General features: G+C 43.4%; 1 protein-coding gene across 2 annotated transcripts in view; it reads left to right on the plus strand.

The window, feature by feature from the left end:
* Positions 1–294: 294 nt before the first annotated feature.
* Positions 295–14,365, plus strand: part of LOC126186750 (protein SDA1 homolog) — a 200,755-nt gene continuing 186,684 nt past the window's right edge. The window contains exons 1-2 of one of the 2 annotated variants that reach the window (XM_049928238.1): positions 295–535; positions 6,375–6,524. The gene's annotated coding sequence lies outside the window, so the exon portion shown is untranslated. The remainder of the gene's footprint in view (positions 536–6,374; positions 6,525–14,365) is intronic. The other variant, XM_049928237.1, reaches the window with a different exon arrangement.

The raw sequence follows: 14,365 nt of genomic DNA on the forward strand, positions 1-14,365 counted from the left end.
TCGAGGGAAGACTTTAACCAAGCACCTCTCATGCCACAGCTGCTCACGCTAACCACAGGACCTCGGCGCTACTGAGCTAGTATTCTCCTTAATGTTGCATATCTTGAGCATGGATTACTCAGTTTGTATATTTTGCTTATTTTTTTTAAATAGTTCCACACAACTTCTTCCTGTTTTCTCGATTGATCCGTGTTCAGTTTTTCAAGGCCTACCCACTGTGCCAACTTCTAACTAAATCTGAGGGGGGTCCGATGCGGAAGTTCCTTGTGAGCTAATTGAAGGATGGTGAATGTTTTCCTTATGTGGTCTTTGGAGAAGTGAACCACGTGGAAATGTGTACATAAGTTTGTTTTTATTGTGGTTGTAATTGTGCGGTGTAAACACGACATAGTTTTCTGTGGTATTTCTATTACTTGTTGTTAACGAACGTACATCAGTACGGAAACAAGATGTTAGTCATCTCTGCTTCTTAAACTTAGCGTATAACAGTAGTAGTGTCAATTTAAAAGAAATATATCCGGCCATTCTACTAAAGGTGAGTTATTATTTTATACTGAGTAAGAGAACTGCGGAAAATTATTTTTGCTTATATATAGAATGACGTGGTCGTAATTATGTTTTCATGGTCATCCGTAAAAATTAGGTATTGAAGATATACATTGACGAAACGTGTGCAGTATTGATGTTATTGAGCAAATGCCTCATTGGGCAGGGCATTGTGAGGACTTGGGAGTACTCTCAACACGTTATCGAGTGAACGTCTCAGTATCGTTACACAGAAGCTGTTGATATCGCTTTTGTGTAATAATGCAATAGTTTACAACATAGCAATAATCTGAATCTGAAACTGTTTGTGCAATATATTCCAGCCATATTCACTCCCTTTACGTAAGTAGTTCATAAAATTTTCGGTGGTGCTCAGAAGTCATTGTAGGGGAATCACTTGCTGTAAAAGGAACCGTTGCTTGTTAATCACTTTAATCATAAGTACCATTACATTAATTAGACGCCTTGGTGCTGACCATTGCGTAGAAGGCCTTCGATATCATATCTTATTAAAGAGGATCAATTCCGTAAAATACCGTTGTTAGTTACAAACATTTTTGCGCCCATCTCACTAGCACAAAACCCAAGTGACGAGTGATAGCAAAAATGTTAAGTTAATGACACAACATCTCAATGGTCAGCCTAGATCTCTCGAACCAGGAACACCTACGATTGGATCGACAAACATTGTCACGCAGACAACGCCAGATATACTCGCCCGTGGTTTGTGATGCAGCAACTTTAATTAATTTCCTAACTTTGTCACACATGTGGAGCTTGACACATTCAATCCATACAACCACAAAAACTTTGTGGTTGTACCCATATCATCGTTCATTCCAGCATACAACCACCATCTGTTAAGCTTCTTAGTCATACCAGTAACTAATTACAAACGAAAAACAAAATTAAATCGCCTAACGTAAAGAACATGTCGAATTAGTAATTCCAAAATCAAAAACAAATCCGTAGCCAGTAACTACTGACATTGAAATAACTCACTAACAAACAACCAGACACACACTTCCAATGTGAATACTAGCATAAGGCCATAAGGCATTCCACTAGTACGATAACTCATTAAAAAAATTAAAAAAAAATAAAAAAAAATTCAATACTAGCGTGTGCCACCATAGCCCTATACTCCAAAAGACTTTCTTCAAACAAAATCTATTCCAAAAATGATAGACAGGGACAGAACATTTAAGCTTTCGAACAAAAACGTCATTCATAGAAATAGGTGACGCACATTCAAGCAAGCACAATTCACTCACATGGCTATGGTCTCTGGCTGCTGGGGCCTGACTGCTGATTACTGTCACAGGAAGCCCTGCCTTTGATGGGATAAGATATACCTGTGACATGGCTGGGGTAGGTGTATAGTAGGAAGTCTTGCATTTAGGTGTATTGTAGGCATATGAGCCATGAGGCAAGGGGTTGGAAGCAGGCCTGGAGAAGGGATGGACAAGGATATTGTGTAGGTTTGGTGGGCACCCGGAGAGTCTGCTTACACAAGTTTACTAAAATTTGATTTTATTTGTTGTGTTGTTGTTGTGGTCTTCAGTCCAGAGACTGGTTTGATGCAGCTCTCCATGCTACTCCATCCTGTGCAAGCTTCTTCATCTCCCAGTACCTACTGCAGCCTACATCCTTCTGAATCTGCTTAGTGTATTCATCTCTTGGTCTCCCTCTACGATTTTTACCCTCCACGCTGCCCTCCAATACTAAATTGGTGATCCCTTGCTGCCTCAGAACATGTCCTACCAATCGATCCCTTCTTCTGGTCAAGTTCTGCCACAAACTCCTCTTCTTCCCAATTCTATTCAATACCTCCTCATTAGGTATGTGATCTACCCATCTAATCGTCAGCATTCTTCTGTAGCACCATATTTCGAAACCTTCTATTCTCTTCTTGTCCAAACTATTTATTGTCCATGTTTCACTTCCATACATGGGTACACTTCATACAAATACTTTCAGAAACGACTTTCTGGCATTTAAATCTATACTCAATGTTAACAAATTTTTCTTCTTCAGAAACGCTTTTCTTGCCATTGCCAGTCTACATTTTATGTCCTCTACTTTGACCATCATCAGTTATTTTGCTCCCCAAGTAGCAAAACTCCTTTACTACTTTATGTGTCTCATTTCCTAATCAAATTCCCTCAGCATCACCTGACTTAATTCAACTACATTCCATTATCCTCGTTTTGCTTTTGTTGTTGTTCATCTTATACCCTCCTTTCAAGACACTGTCCATTCTGTTCAGCTGCTCTTCCAAGTCCTTTGCTGTCTCTGACAGAATTACAATGTCATCGGCAAATCTCAAAGTTCTTATTTCTTCTCCATGGATTTTAATACCTACTCTGAACTTTTCTTTTACTGCTTGCTCCATATACAGATTGAATAGCATCGGGGAGAGGCTACAACCCTGTCTCACTCCCTTCCCAACCACTGCTTCTCTTTCATGTCCCTTGACTCTCATGACTGCCATCTGGTTTCTGTACAAATTGTAAATAGCCTTTCGCTCCCTGTATTTTACCCCTGCCACCTTCAGAATTTGAAAGAGATTATTCCAGTCAGCATTGTCAAAGGCTTACTCTAAGTCTACAAATGCTAGAAACGTAGGTTTGCCTTTGCTTAATCTAGCTTCTAAGATAAGTCTTAGGTTCAGTATTGCCTCACGTGTTCCAACATTTCTACGGAATCCAAACTGATCTTCCCCGAGGTTGGCTTCTCCCAGTTTTTCCATTCGTCTGTAAAGAATTCATGTTAGTATTTTGCCGCTGTGACTTATTGAACTGATAGTTTGGTAATTTTCACATCTGTCAACACCTGCTTTCTTTGGGATTGGAATTATTATATTCTTCTTGAAGTCTGAGGGAATTTCGCCTGTCTCATACATCTTGCTCACCAGATGGTAGAGTTATGTCAGGACCAGCTCTGCCAAGGCTGTCAGTAGTTCTAATGGAATGTTGTCTACTCCCGGGGCCTTGTTTCGACTCAGGTCTTTCAATGCTCTGTCAAACTCTTCACGCAGTATCATATCTCCCATTTCATCTTCATCCTCTTCCATTTCCATAATATTGTCGTCAAGTACATCGCCCTTCTATAGAACCTCTATATACTCCTTCCGCCTTTCTTCTTTCCCTTCTTTGCTTAGAACTGGGTTTCCATCTGAGCTCTTGATATTCATACCAGTGGTTCTCTTTTCTCGAAAGGTGTCTTTAATTTTCCTGTAGGCAGTATCTATCTTACCCCTGGTGAGATAAGACTCTACATCCTTACATTTGTCCTCTAGCCATCCCTGCTTAGCCATTTTGCACTTCCTGTCGATCTCATTTTTGAGACGTTTTTATTTTTTCTGGCCTGCTTTGTTTACTGCATTTTTGTATTTTCTTCTTTCATCAATTAAATTCATATCTCTTCTGTTACTCAAGGATTTCTACTAGCCCTTGTCTTTTTACCTATCTGATCCTCTGTTGCCTTCACCCATTCTTCTTCTACTGTATTTCTTTCCCCCATTCCTGTCAATTGTTCCCTTATGCTCTCCCTAAAACTCTGTACAATCTCTGGTTCTTTCAGTTTATCCAGGTCCCATCTCCTTAAATTCCCACCCTTTTGCAGTTTCTTCAGTTTTAATCTACAGTTCATAACCAATAGATTGTGGTCAGAGTCCACATCTGCCCCTGGAAATGTCTTACAATTTAAAACCTGGTTCGTAAATCTCTGTCTTACCATTATATAATCTATCTGAAACCTTTTAGTATGTCCAGGGTTCTTCCATGTATACAACTTTCGTTCATGATTCTTGAACCAAGTGTTGGCTATGACTAAGTTATGCTCTGTGCAAAATTCTACCAGGCATCTTCCTCTTTCATTTCTTAGTCCCAATCCATATTCGCGTACTATGTTTCCTTCTCTCCCTTCTCCTACTATCGAGTTCCAGTCACCCGTGACTACTAAATTTTCGCGTCCCTTCACTATCTGAATAATTTCTTTTATCTCTTCATACATTTCATCAGTTTCTTCATCATCTGCAGAACTAGTTGGCATATAAACTTGTACTACTGTAGTAGGCATGGGCTTTGTGTCTATCTTGGCCACAATAATGCGTTCACTATGCTGTTTGTAGTAGCTTACCCGCATGCCTATTTTTTTTTATTCATTATTAAACCTACTCCTGCATTACCCCTATTTGATTTTGTATTTATAATCCTGTATTCACCTGACCAAAAGTCTTGTTCCTCCTGCCACCGAACTTTGCTACTTCCCACTACATCTAACTTTAACCTGTCCATTTCCCTTTTTAAATTTTCTAACCTACCTGCCTGATTAAGGGATCTGACATTCCACGCTCCGATCTGTAGAACGTCAGTTTTCTTTCTCCTGATAACGACGCCTGGAGATCCGAATGAGGGACTATTTTACCTCCGGAATATTTTACACAAGTGGACGCCATCATCATTTAATCATACAGTAAAGCTGCATGCCCTCAGGAAAAATTACGGCTGTAGTTTTCCCTTGCTTTCAGCCATTCGCAGTACCACAACAGCAAGGCTGTTTTGGTTAGTGTTACAAGGTCAGATTAGTCAATCATCCAGACTGTTGCCCCTGCAACTACTGAAAAGGCAGCTGCCCCTCTTCAGGAACGACACGTTTGTCTGGCCTCTCAACAGATACCCCTCTTTTGTGGTTGCACCTATGGTACGGCTACCTGTATCATTGAGGCACGCAAGCCTTCCCACCAACGGCAAGGTCCATGGTTCGTGGCGGGGTGATTTTATTTAGAAATTGAAATTTATCCTGGAAAGAAAACTGTTAAAATTAACTTGAGCAGAGAGCCATTGTTGATGGTGGATGCATTTTTGTTAATGGCCAAACTGACTTGCAGAAAAATGCTGAAAAATTTAGAGAAGTTTACATCTTACAATACCGTCAGTTTTGCGGGGTGGTGTCTGTTATTTACTATGGAAATGGAATCGTAGTTTGGAGACTCTGGCCAGATTATTTAAGGTTCCACACTTGGATTCAGGTGCAAAACACTTTGTGATGATCAGTAGATAATTTTTTTAAAAAACTGTTTTGAACTTCTCAAATATAGGGAAATCATATATCTGTAGTTCTTTTAACAGTTCTACTGCCTCTTCCATCATGTGGGCCAACTTCCTCCAGACCAACTTCTGATGGCTCTCTGGGATCAAGATCCATTCCCCAATTCCCGGCCTGACAATAGGAGACGATGTCATCGTGGACCCTATTGCTATCTCCAACACCTTGGGCCACCATTTTGTGGAGATTTCGAGCTCCTCCCACTATCACCCTGCCTTCCTCCATGGGAAATGGGCAGAGAGGGCTTGGGTGAGACCTTTCTCTTCTTAGAAGCGTGACTGCTACAATGTCTCCTTTACTGTGAGGGGCCTAGATCATGCTCTCAGTTCATCCCGATCCTTCACCCCAGGGCCAGATGCTATTTACATGCAGATGTTGCAGCACCTTTCTCTTGCAGGCAAGCACTTTCTGCTTAATACGTACAACTACATCTGGACAGAGGGCACGTTTCCCAAATGCTGGTGTGAAACCACTGTCGTACCCACACCTAAGCTGTGTAACGACAGTCACCCTCGTCCTGGTTACCACCCCATTTCTCTCACCAGCTGCTTACAAAGTGATGAAATTTATGATTCAGGCCCAGCTGGTATGGTGGCTTGAGTCTCGCCATTTACTAACCACTGCACAGTGTGGATTTCGAGCGCGCCGTTCTGCAATTGACCATCTCGTCACTTTATCCACCCATGCCATGATTTTTTTTTTTTTTTTTTTTGCAGAAATCCCGGACTGTGGCTGTGTTTTTCGATTTGGAGGTAGCCTATGACACCTGCCGGAGGACTGGTATCCCACATACTGTCTACACGTTGGGCTTCTGTGGCTGCCTGCCCCATTTCGTTCAGGAGTTTTTAAAAGACTGAGTTTTCAAGGTATGTGTCAGTTCTGCCTCGTCAGACACCTTTATTCAGGAAAACGATGTGTCTTAGGGTTTTGTCCTGAGCGTGTCCTCTTTGCTACTGCCATTAACCCTATAATGGCCTTTTACCTGCTGGAATCTCCATCTCCCTTTTCGTTAATGAATTTACCATATATTGCAGTTCTCTATGGACCTGTCTCATTGAGTGGTGTCTTCAGTGGTGACTCGATTGTCTTTACTCAAGGCACATCAACAACAGCTTTCGTTTCTCCACCGACATGAATTTCTGATGGTGCAATTGGTTTCTTCCACTGCATTTACTTCTTCGGCCTGTTGCTCTTCTGTTTGTTGAAACTACGAGATTCCTGGGGTTCATGCTTCATAGGAAACTTTCTTGGTCCGCCCACATGATCACTGTAGTTAAGCGCTGTCTGGCTGGGCTAGCACTTGGATGGGTGACCATCCAGTCTGCCGAGCACTGTTGGCAAGCGGGGTGCTTTCAGCTCTTGTGAGGCAAACTGAGGAGCTAATTGATTGAGAAGTAGTGGCTCCGGTCTCGTAAACTGATGTACAGCTGGGAGAGTGGTGTGCTGACCACATGCCCCTCCATATCTACATCTACATCTATACTCCGCGAGCCACCTTACGGTGTGTGGCGGAGGGTACTTATTGTACCACTATCTGATCCCCCCTTCCCTGTTCCATTCACGAATTGTGCGTGGGAAGAACGACTGCTTGTAAGTCTCCGTATTTGCTCTAATTTCTCGGATCTTTTCGTTGTGATCATTACGCGAGATATATGTGGGTGGTAGTAATATGTTGCCCATCTCTTCCCGGAATGTGCTCTCTCGTAATTTCGATAATAAACCTCTCCGTATTGCGTAAAGCCTTTCTTGAAGTGTCCGCCACTGGAGCTTGTTCAGCATCTCTGTAACGCTCTCGCGCTGACTAAATGTCCCCATGACGAATCGCGCTGCTTTTCGCTGGATCATGTCTATCTCTTCTATTAATCCAACCTGGTAAGGGTCCCATACTGATGAGCAATACTCAAGAATCGGACGAACAAGCGTTTTGTAAGCTACTTCTTTCGTCGATGAGTCACATTTTCTTAGAATTCTTCCTATGAATCTCAACCTGGCGCCTGCTTTTCCCACTATTTGTTTTATGTGATCATTCCACTTCAGATCGCTCCGTATAGTAACTGCTAAGTATTTTACGGTCGTTACCGCTTCCAATGATTTACCACCTATGGCATAATCGTACTGGAATGGATTTCTGCCCCTATGTATGCGCATTATATTACATTTATCTACGTTTAGGGAAAGCTGCCAGCTGTCGCACCATGCATTAATCCTCTGCAGGTCTTCCTGGAGTACGTACGAGTCTTCTGATGTTGCTACTTTCTTGTAGACAACCGTGTCATCTGCAAATAGCCTCACGGAGCTACCGATGTTGTCAACTAAGTCATTTATGTATATTGTAAACAATAAAGGTCCTATCACGCTTCCTTGCGGTACTCCCGAAATTACCTCTACATCTGCAGATTTTGAACCATTAAGAATGACATGTTGTGTTCTTTCTTCTAGGAAATCCTGAATCCAATCACAAACCTGGTCCGATATTCCGTAAGCTCGTATTTTTTTCACTAAACGTAAGTGCGGAACCGTATCAAATGCCTTCCTGAAGTCCAGGAATACGGCATCAATCTGCTCGCCAGTGTCTACGGCACTGTGAATTTCTTGGGCAAATAGGGCGAGCTGAGTTTCACATGATCTCTGTTTGCGGAATCCATGTTGGTTATGATGAAGGAGATTTGTATTATCTAAGAACGTCATAATACGAGAACACAAAACATGTTCCATTTTTCTACAACAGATTGACGTAAGCGAAATAGGCCTATAATTATTCGCATTTGATTTATGACCCTTCTTGAAAATGGGAACGACCTGCGCTTTCTTCCAGTCGCTAGGTACTTTACGTTCTTCCAGCGATCTACGATAAATTGCTGATAGAAAGGGGGCAAGTTCTTTAGCATAATCACTGTAGAATCTTAAGGGTATCTCGTCTGGTCCGGATGCTTTTCCGCTACTAAGTGATAGCAGTTGTTTTTCAATTCCGATATCGTTTATTTCAATATTTTCCATTTTGGCGTCCGTGCGACGGCTGAAGTCAGGGACCGTGTTACGATTTTCCGCAGTGAAACAGTTTCGGAACACTGAATTCAGTATTTCTGCCTTTCTTCGGTCGTCCTCTGTTTCGGTGCCATCGTGGTCAATGAGTGACTGAATAGGGGATTTAGATCCGCTTACCGATTTTACATATGACCAAAACTTTTTAGGGTTCTTGTTTAGATTGTTTGCCAATGTTTTATGTTCGAATTCGTTGAATGCTTCTTTCATTGCTCTCTTTACGCTCTTTTTCGCTTCGTTCAGCTTTTCCTTATCAGCTATGATTCGACTACTCTTAAACCTATGATGAAGCTTTCTTTGTTTCCGTAGTACCTTTCGTACATGATTGTTATACCACGGTGGATCTTTCCCCTCGCTTTGGACCTTAGTCGGTACGAACTTATCTAAGGCGTACTGGACGATGTTTCTGAATTTTTTCCATTTTTGTTCCACATCCTCTTCCTCAGAAATGAACGTTTGATGGTGGTCACTCAGATATTCTGCGATTTGTGCCCTATCACTCTTGTTAAGCAAATATATTTTCCTTCCTTTCTTGGCATTTCTTATTACACTTGTAGTCATTGATGCAACCACTGACTTATGATCACTGATACCCTCTTCTACATTCACGGAGTCGAAAAGTTCCGGTCTATTTGTTGCTATGAGGTCTAAAACGTTAGCTTCACGAGTTGGTTCTCTAACTATCTGCTCGAAGTAATTCTCGGACAAGGCAGTCAGGATAATGTCACGAGAGTCTCTGTCCCTGGCTCCAGTTCTGATTGTGTGACTGTCCCATTCTATACCTGGTAGATTGAAGTCTCCCCCTATTACAATAGTATGATCACGAAACTTCTTCACGACGTTCTGCAGGTTCTCTCTGAGGCGCTCAACTACTACGGTTGCTGATGCAGGTCGTCTATAGAAGCATCCAACTATCATATCTGGCCCACCTTTGATACTTAGCTTAACCCAGATTATTTCACATTCGCATTCGCTAATAACTTCACTGGATATTATTGAATTCTTTACTGCTATAAATACTCCTCCACCATTGGCGTTTATCCTATCCTTGCGGTATATATTCCATTCTGTGTCTAGGATTTTGTTACTGTTCACTTCCGGTTTTAACCAACTTTCCGTTCCTAATACTATATGCGCACTATTTCCTTCAATAAGAGATACTAATTCAGGAACCTTGCCCTGGATACTCCTGCAGTTTACCAATATTACGTTAACTTTTCCTGTTTTTGGTCTCTGAGGACGGACGTTCTTTATCAACGATGATAATGTCCTCTCTGGTAAGCCGTCAGGTATTTTATCGTTTCGCCCAAGGGGGGGTCCCTCTAACCTAAAAAACCCCCGTGTGCACGCCACACGTACTCTGCTACCCTAGTAGCTGCTTCCGGTGTGTAGTGCACGCCTGACCTGTCTAGGGGGGCCCTACAGTTCTCCACCCAATAACGGAGGTCGATGAATTTGCAACCATTATAGTCGCAGAGTCGTCTGAGCCTCTGGTTTAGACCCTCCACACGGCTCCAAACCAGAGGACCGCGATCGACTCTGGGCACTATGCTGCAGATATTTAGCTCAGCTTGCACTCCGCGTGCGATGCTGGTTGTCTTCACCAGATCAGCCAGCCGCCGGAAGGAACCAAGGATGGCCTCAGAACCCAAGCGGCAGGCGTCATTCGTTCCGACATGTGCTACTATCTGCAGCCGGTCACACCCAGTGCGTTCAATAGCTGCCGGAAGGGCCTCCTCCACATTACGGACGAGACCCGCCGGCAGGCACACTGAGTGCACACTGGCATTCTTCCCCGACCTACCCGCTATTTTCCTGAGGGGCTCCATAACCCGCCTAACGTTGGAGCTCCCTATAACTAATAGGCCCGCCCTCTGCGACTGTCGGGACCTTGCCGGAGAATCGGCCACTGGCCCAACAGGCGAGGCATCCTGTGATGGCTCGGAAACGATGTCATCACCACTAGGAAGCACCCCGTATCTGTTGGAAAGGGGTAAGGCAGCTGCCACGCGGCCAGATCCCACCTTCGCCTTTCGGCCAGGCACGCGCGAGCCCACCACTGTCCGCCATTCACCCTGGAGTGATGGCTGACCGGTAAGATGCTCACTGCCGGAAGACGCAGCGACATCAGGGGTTCCATGTGATTCCAAGGCCACCGAAGTAGGCATAGGTCTCACCACAGTTGCCCCAACGCCACTACGAGCCGACGCCTGCGCCTCGAGCTCGATGAGCCTAACAGACAAAGCCTCCACCTGCCCCCGAAGAGTGGCCAATTCTCCTTGCGTCCGCTCACAACAACCACAGTCCCTACACATGACTATGTTTACCCTACCCTATACGGTGACAAATTCCCAAGATAATCTTCTGATGAGCTACTCTGATAATCAAGAAACACTCACTGAAATACGAGACGCGAAAACTACGCTAGGTTTTCCCAGAAAAACTATTTAAAAGCTAAGCGCAGCAAATAAGTACAAAAACGCTTTATACAAACAGTACTTGCTGCTGCTGGTGCTCTCGCTCTGGCTGTCACAAGCATCCAGTGACATCTGTGGGCTGAGGATGACACGATGGCCGGTCGGTACCATTGGGCCTTCGTAGGACTGTTCGGACGCAGTTAAGTTTTAGGGTGCAGATCAAACCCCCCTCCTCCATTTGTACTGGTCCCATATCTGTTTGAAGCTAGACCATGAGTGTTTTGGGTATGCATCTGCACATTCGTCCCTCTTACGCTGTCTCTATATTATCCAATATTGTGGCATCTGTTTGGCCTCTGGCATCTTTTACACTAGTCTGGTGGATAGTCTGCTTGCAGAAGCTGCCAAACTACTGCTGTCCTACCGCCGTGACTTTCTCCTCAGCAGCTATGCATGCCATTTGTCTGCCATGCGTGATCACCCATCCTATGCCTCCTTCTTAAATGACTCCTGTGATCACCAGTATGGGGCATGTCGTCTGTTACCTCCTGGAGTTCGCTTTTGGCTCTTGCTCCGTCAGCTTGACTTCAAGCTCCCTGCAACTTTCACAGCAGGTGAGAACCCTTCATCACCTTGGCGTTGTGCGGCAGCCTGTGCTCACCTCGGCCATCATTCGCTTCCAAAGGACACTACGCCAGCCTCACTCTAGTGCCTTCAGTTTCATGACCTTCACATGGAACTTCGCAATAGTGCCTTTGTGTATGCTGATGGCTCTTGGACTGATCGAGGTATCAGGTGTTTTTTTTGTCATAGGCGTCAATGTTGTTTTTCGGTATTGGGTTCCAGCACACTGCTCAGTATTTATAGCAGAGCTCTTTGCCCAGTATCAGGTCATGCATTACATCCGGCAACACAGGCTTGTCAGTTGTGTCATCTGCTCAGACTCTCTCGGCTCCATTCAAACCTCTGTGTGCTGTACATGATCCATCCCCTAGTGCAATGGGCCCAGGAAAGCTGTCACTTGCTCACTCTTGATGGAGCCGCTGTGATGTTTATGTGGGTTCCTGGTCACGTCAGTCTGAGAGGAAACAAAGCAGCTGATGTCACTGCCGAGGCTGCAGTCCTTGTACCTCAGCCTTCTAGTTCTTACATTCCCTTCAATGCTCTATTTGTTGCTGTCTGTCAGCAGGTGGTGTCACTTTGGCATATCCACTGGTCCTCCCTTCATGGGAACAACGTCCAGGTTATTAAGCCTCTCCCAGTGGCTTGGACGACCTACTCTTGGGCCGATTGCCATGAGGAGGTTATTTTAAGTAGGTTGCATATTGTGCACAGCCTTTTATGCCATCACCATTTGATAAATGGTGTTCCCCCACCACTTTGTGCATATTGCGCTCAACTTTTAATTGTCCACCATTTCCTGATGGAATGCCCTTTTTTTTAACTGCTTACATTCCTGTTTGTGTTTGCCATCTGAGTTATTGGCCATTTTAGCAAATGATACGCGGGCTGTCAACCATATTTTACTTTTTATCTTTTATAGCAATATGGCAAAAGCCATTTAATTTTTAGTTCTGGATCTCTGTTTCTCTATGGCGTTCCTCATGGTTAGGAAGGATTCCACAACATTTTTCCTCTCTCCTCCCCCCTCCTCCCCCTCTCTCATAGCAGCCTCTCGACTCTGCATCTAGTAGCCAATCCTGTCCCCACGATGCCCGTGCATGCTCCCGCAAGCTGGAAAAAAAGGGGAGGGGGAGGGGAGAGAGAGAAGAAAAATACACACGTACATACAGGCCTGATTAGTAAAATATACTGTGCAAGAAGGATTGAAAAAAAATATATATTTTTTAGAACGGAAAGATATTTTATTGTATTCATTTACTTGTCACAGCTATATGAAAACTGAACATTAATAGGTCAGTGTTAAAAAGAACTCAGTGGGATTTTTTGGCATTGTTTGTCCCCCATGACAGAGTCAAGATCTGGACTAAAACTGTTAATTTTAGCCTCAAATTACTATCTATGTACAGTTTATTCCTTTACTTTTTTTCAAAAAAATTAATTCACATAGATAAGTTCCCAAGAAACCTATCAAATGTCTCAGTACAATTTGCTGTATAGTCGTGCAGAACAAGACTGATGGTGATGTTTCAGAAATGTTGTTAGAGATTTTTTTCTGTCTCCGTTATCCAACATAGTTAGGAATTTTTTAGGAAATCTATAGAAGAAATGCTACTAATAAATCGCTACAACCTCAGTCATTGCTGTCATCCTCACAGTTTCCACCATATCCCTGCAGCTTCCAGATATAATTAAATCCATGTCTGCAAACAGAATATGCCGGCATCAATGCTTCCTCTATTTAAGTTTTGTTAGAAACTGTTGAAGCCAGTGAACTATACAAGGAGGTGTTGTATGTCAGCTATAACAGTGCATAAATAATATACAGGCTGACTTTTCTACGTATTCTGAAGTTTTGCCTTTAAAAAATTACACTCGGTATTCAGCAAAAGTTTTCTCTTTTCTCATTCTCTTTCTTTATTTCACAGTGACTCAGCTATAAAAATTATTGCACATGCTGAAATCCCAATACCTCAGTATCAGGTCTACAAACCTGCCAAATACAAATTCTTTCAGTGGCCAAATATATAGGAAACTCGGTGAATACTAATTCAGCCTTATCTCCGTGGGAACTGAACAAGTTGATGTAATGGCTAAAGCCCTCAAATTGTATTGGAGACACATGGGTTCAATTCCTGGATAGGCCATCCAGGCATCGGTTTTTCTGCGGTTGCCCAAGCAAGTTCTGGTATTGTCCCTTAAAACAGCCATGAGTGCTTCTTTCCCTTCCTATAGAAAGAAATTCAAGCAAAGCTCCACCTCTAATAATCTTAGCTGTGTCGCTGTGGGTAGACGTAAAACACCAGTCGTCCTTCCTTCTTTCTTGTTGTCGTTGGTTATTGGATGAGCACATCCATGCGAGTCTTTCTTGTGACTAACTGTTTCTGAGAAACTACCATCTCAGTAAGTTATGATTGGATTGTGCCATGTTATGTGTTTATGTCATGGACAACCAGCCAAGGTCATTTATCAGCCCTGTAGTGCAGTCTGTAGGCAAGTAGATTTAAAGGGGGTGGGGGGGGGGGCAGTTTTCGACGTGACAAGATGTCGGTTTGTTGATTCGGGGGAGGGGACCAAGCAGCAAGGCCATCAATCCCATCGAATTAGGGAAGGAAATTGGGCGTGTC

Source organism: Schistocerca cancellata, chromosome 1, assembly GCF_023864275.1.
Source record: "Schistocerca cancellata isolate TAMUIC-IGC-003103 chromosome 1, iqSchCanc2.1, whole genome shotgun sequence".
NCBI classification, from domain to species: domain Eukaryota; kingdom Metazoa; phylum Arthropoda; class Insecta; order Orthoptera; family Acrididae; genus Schistocerca; species Schistocerca cancellata.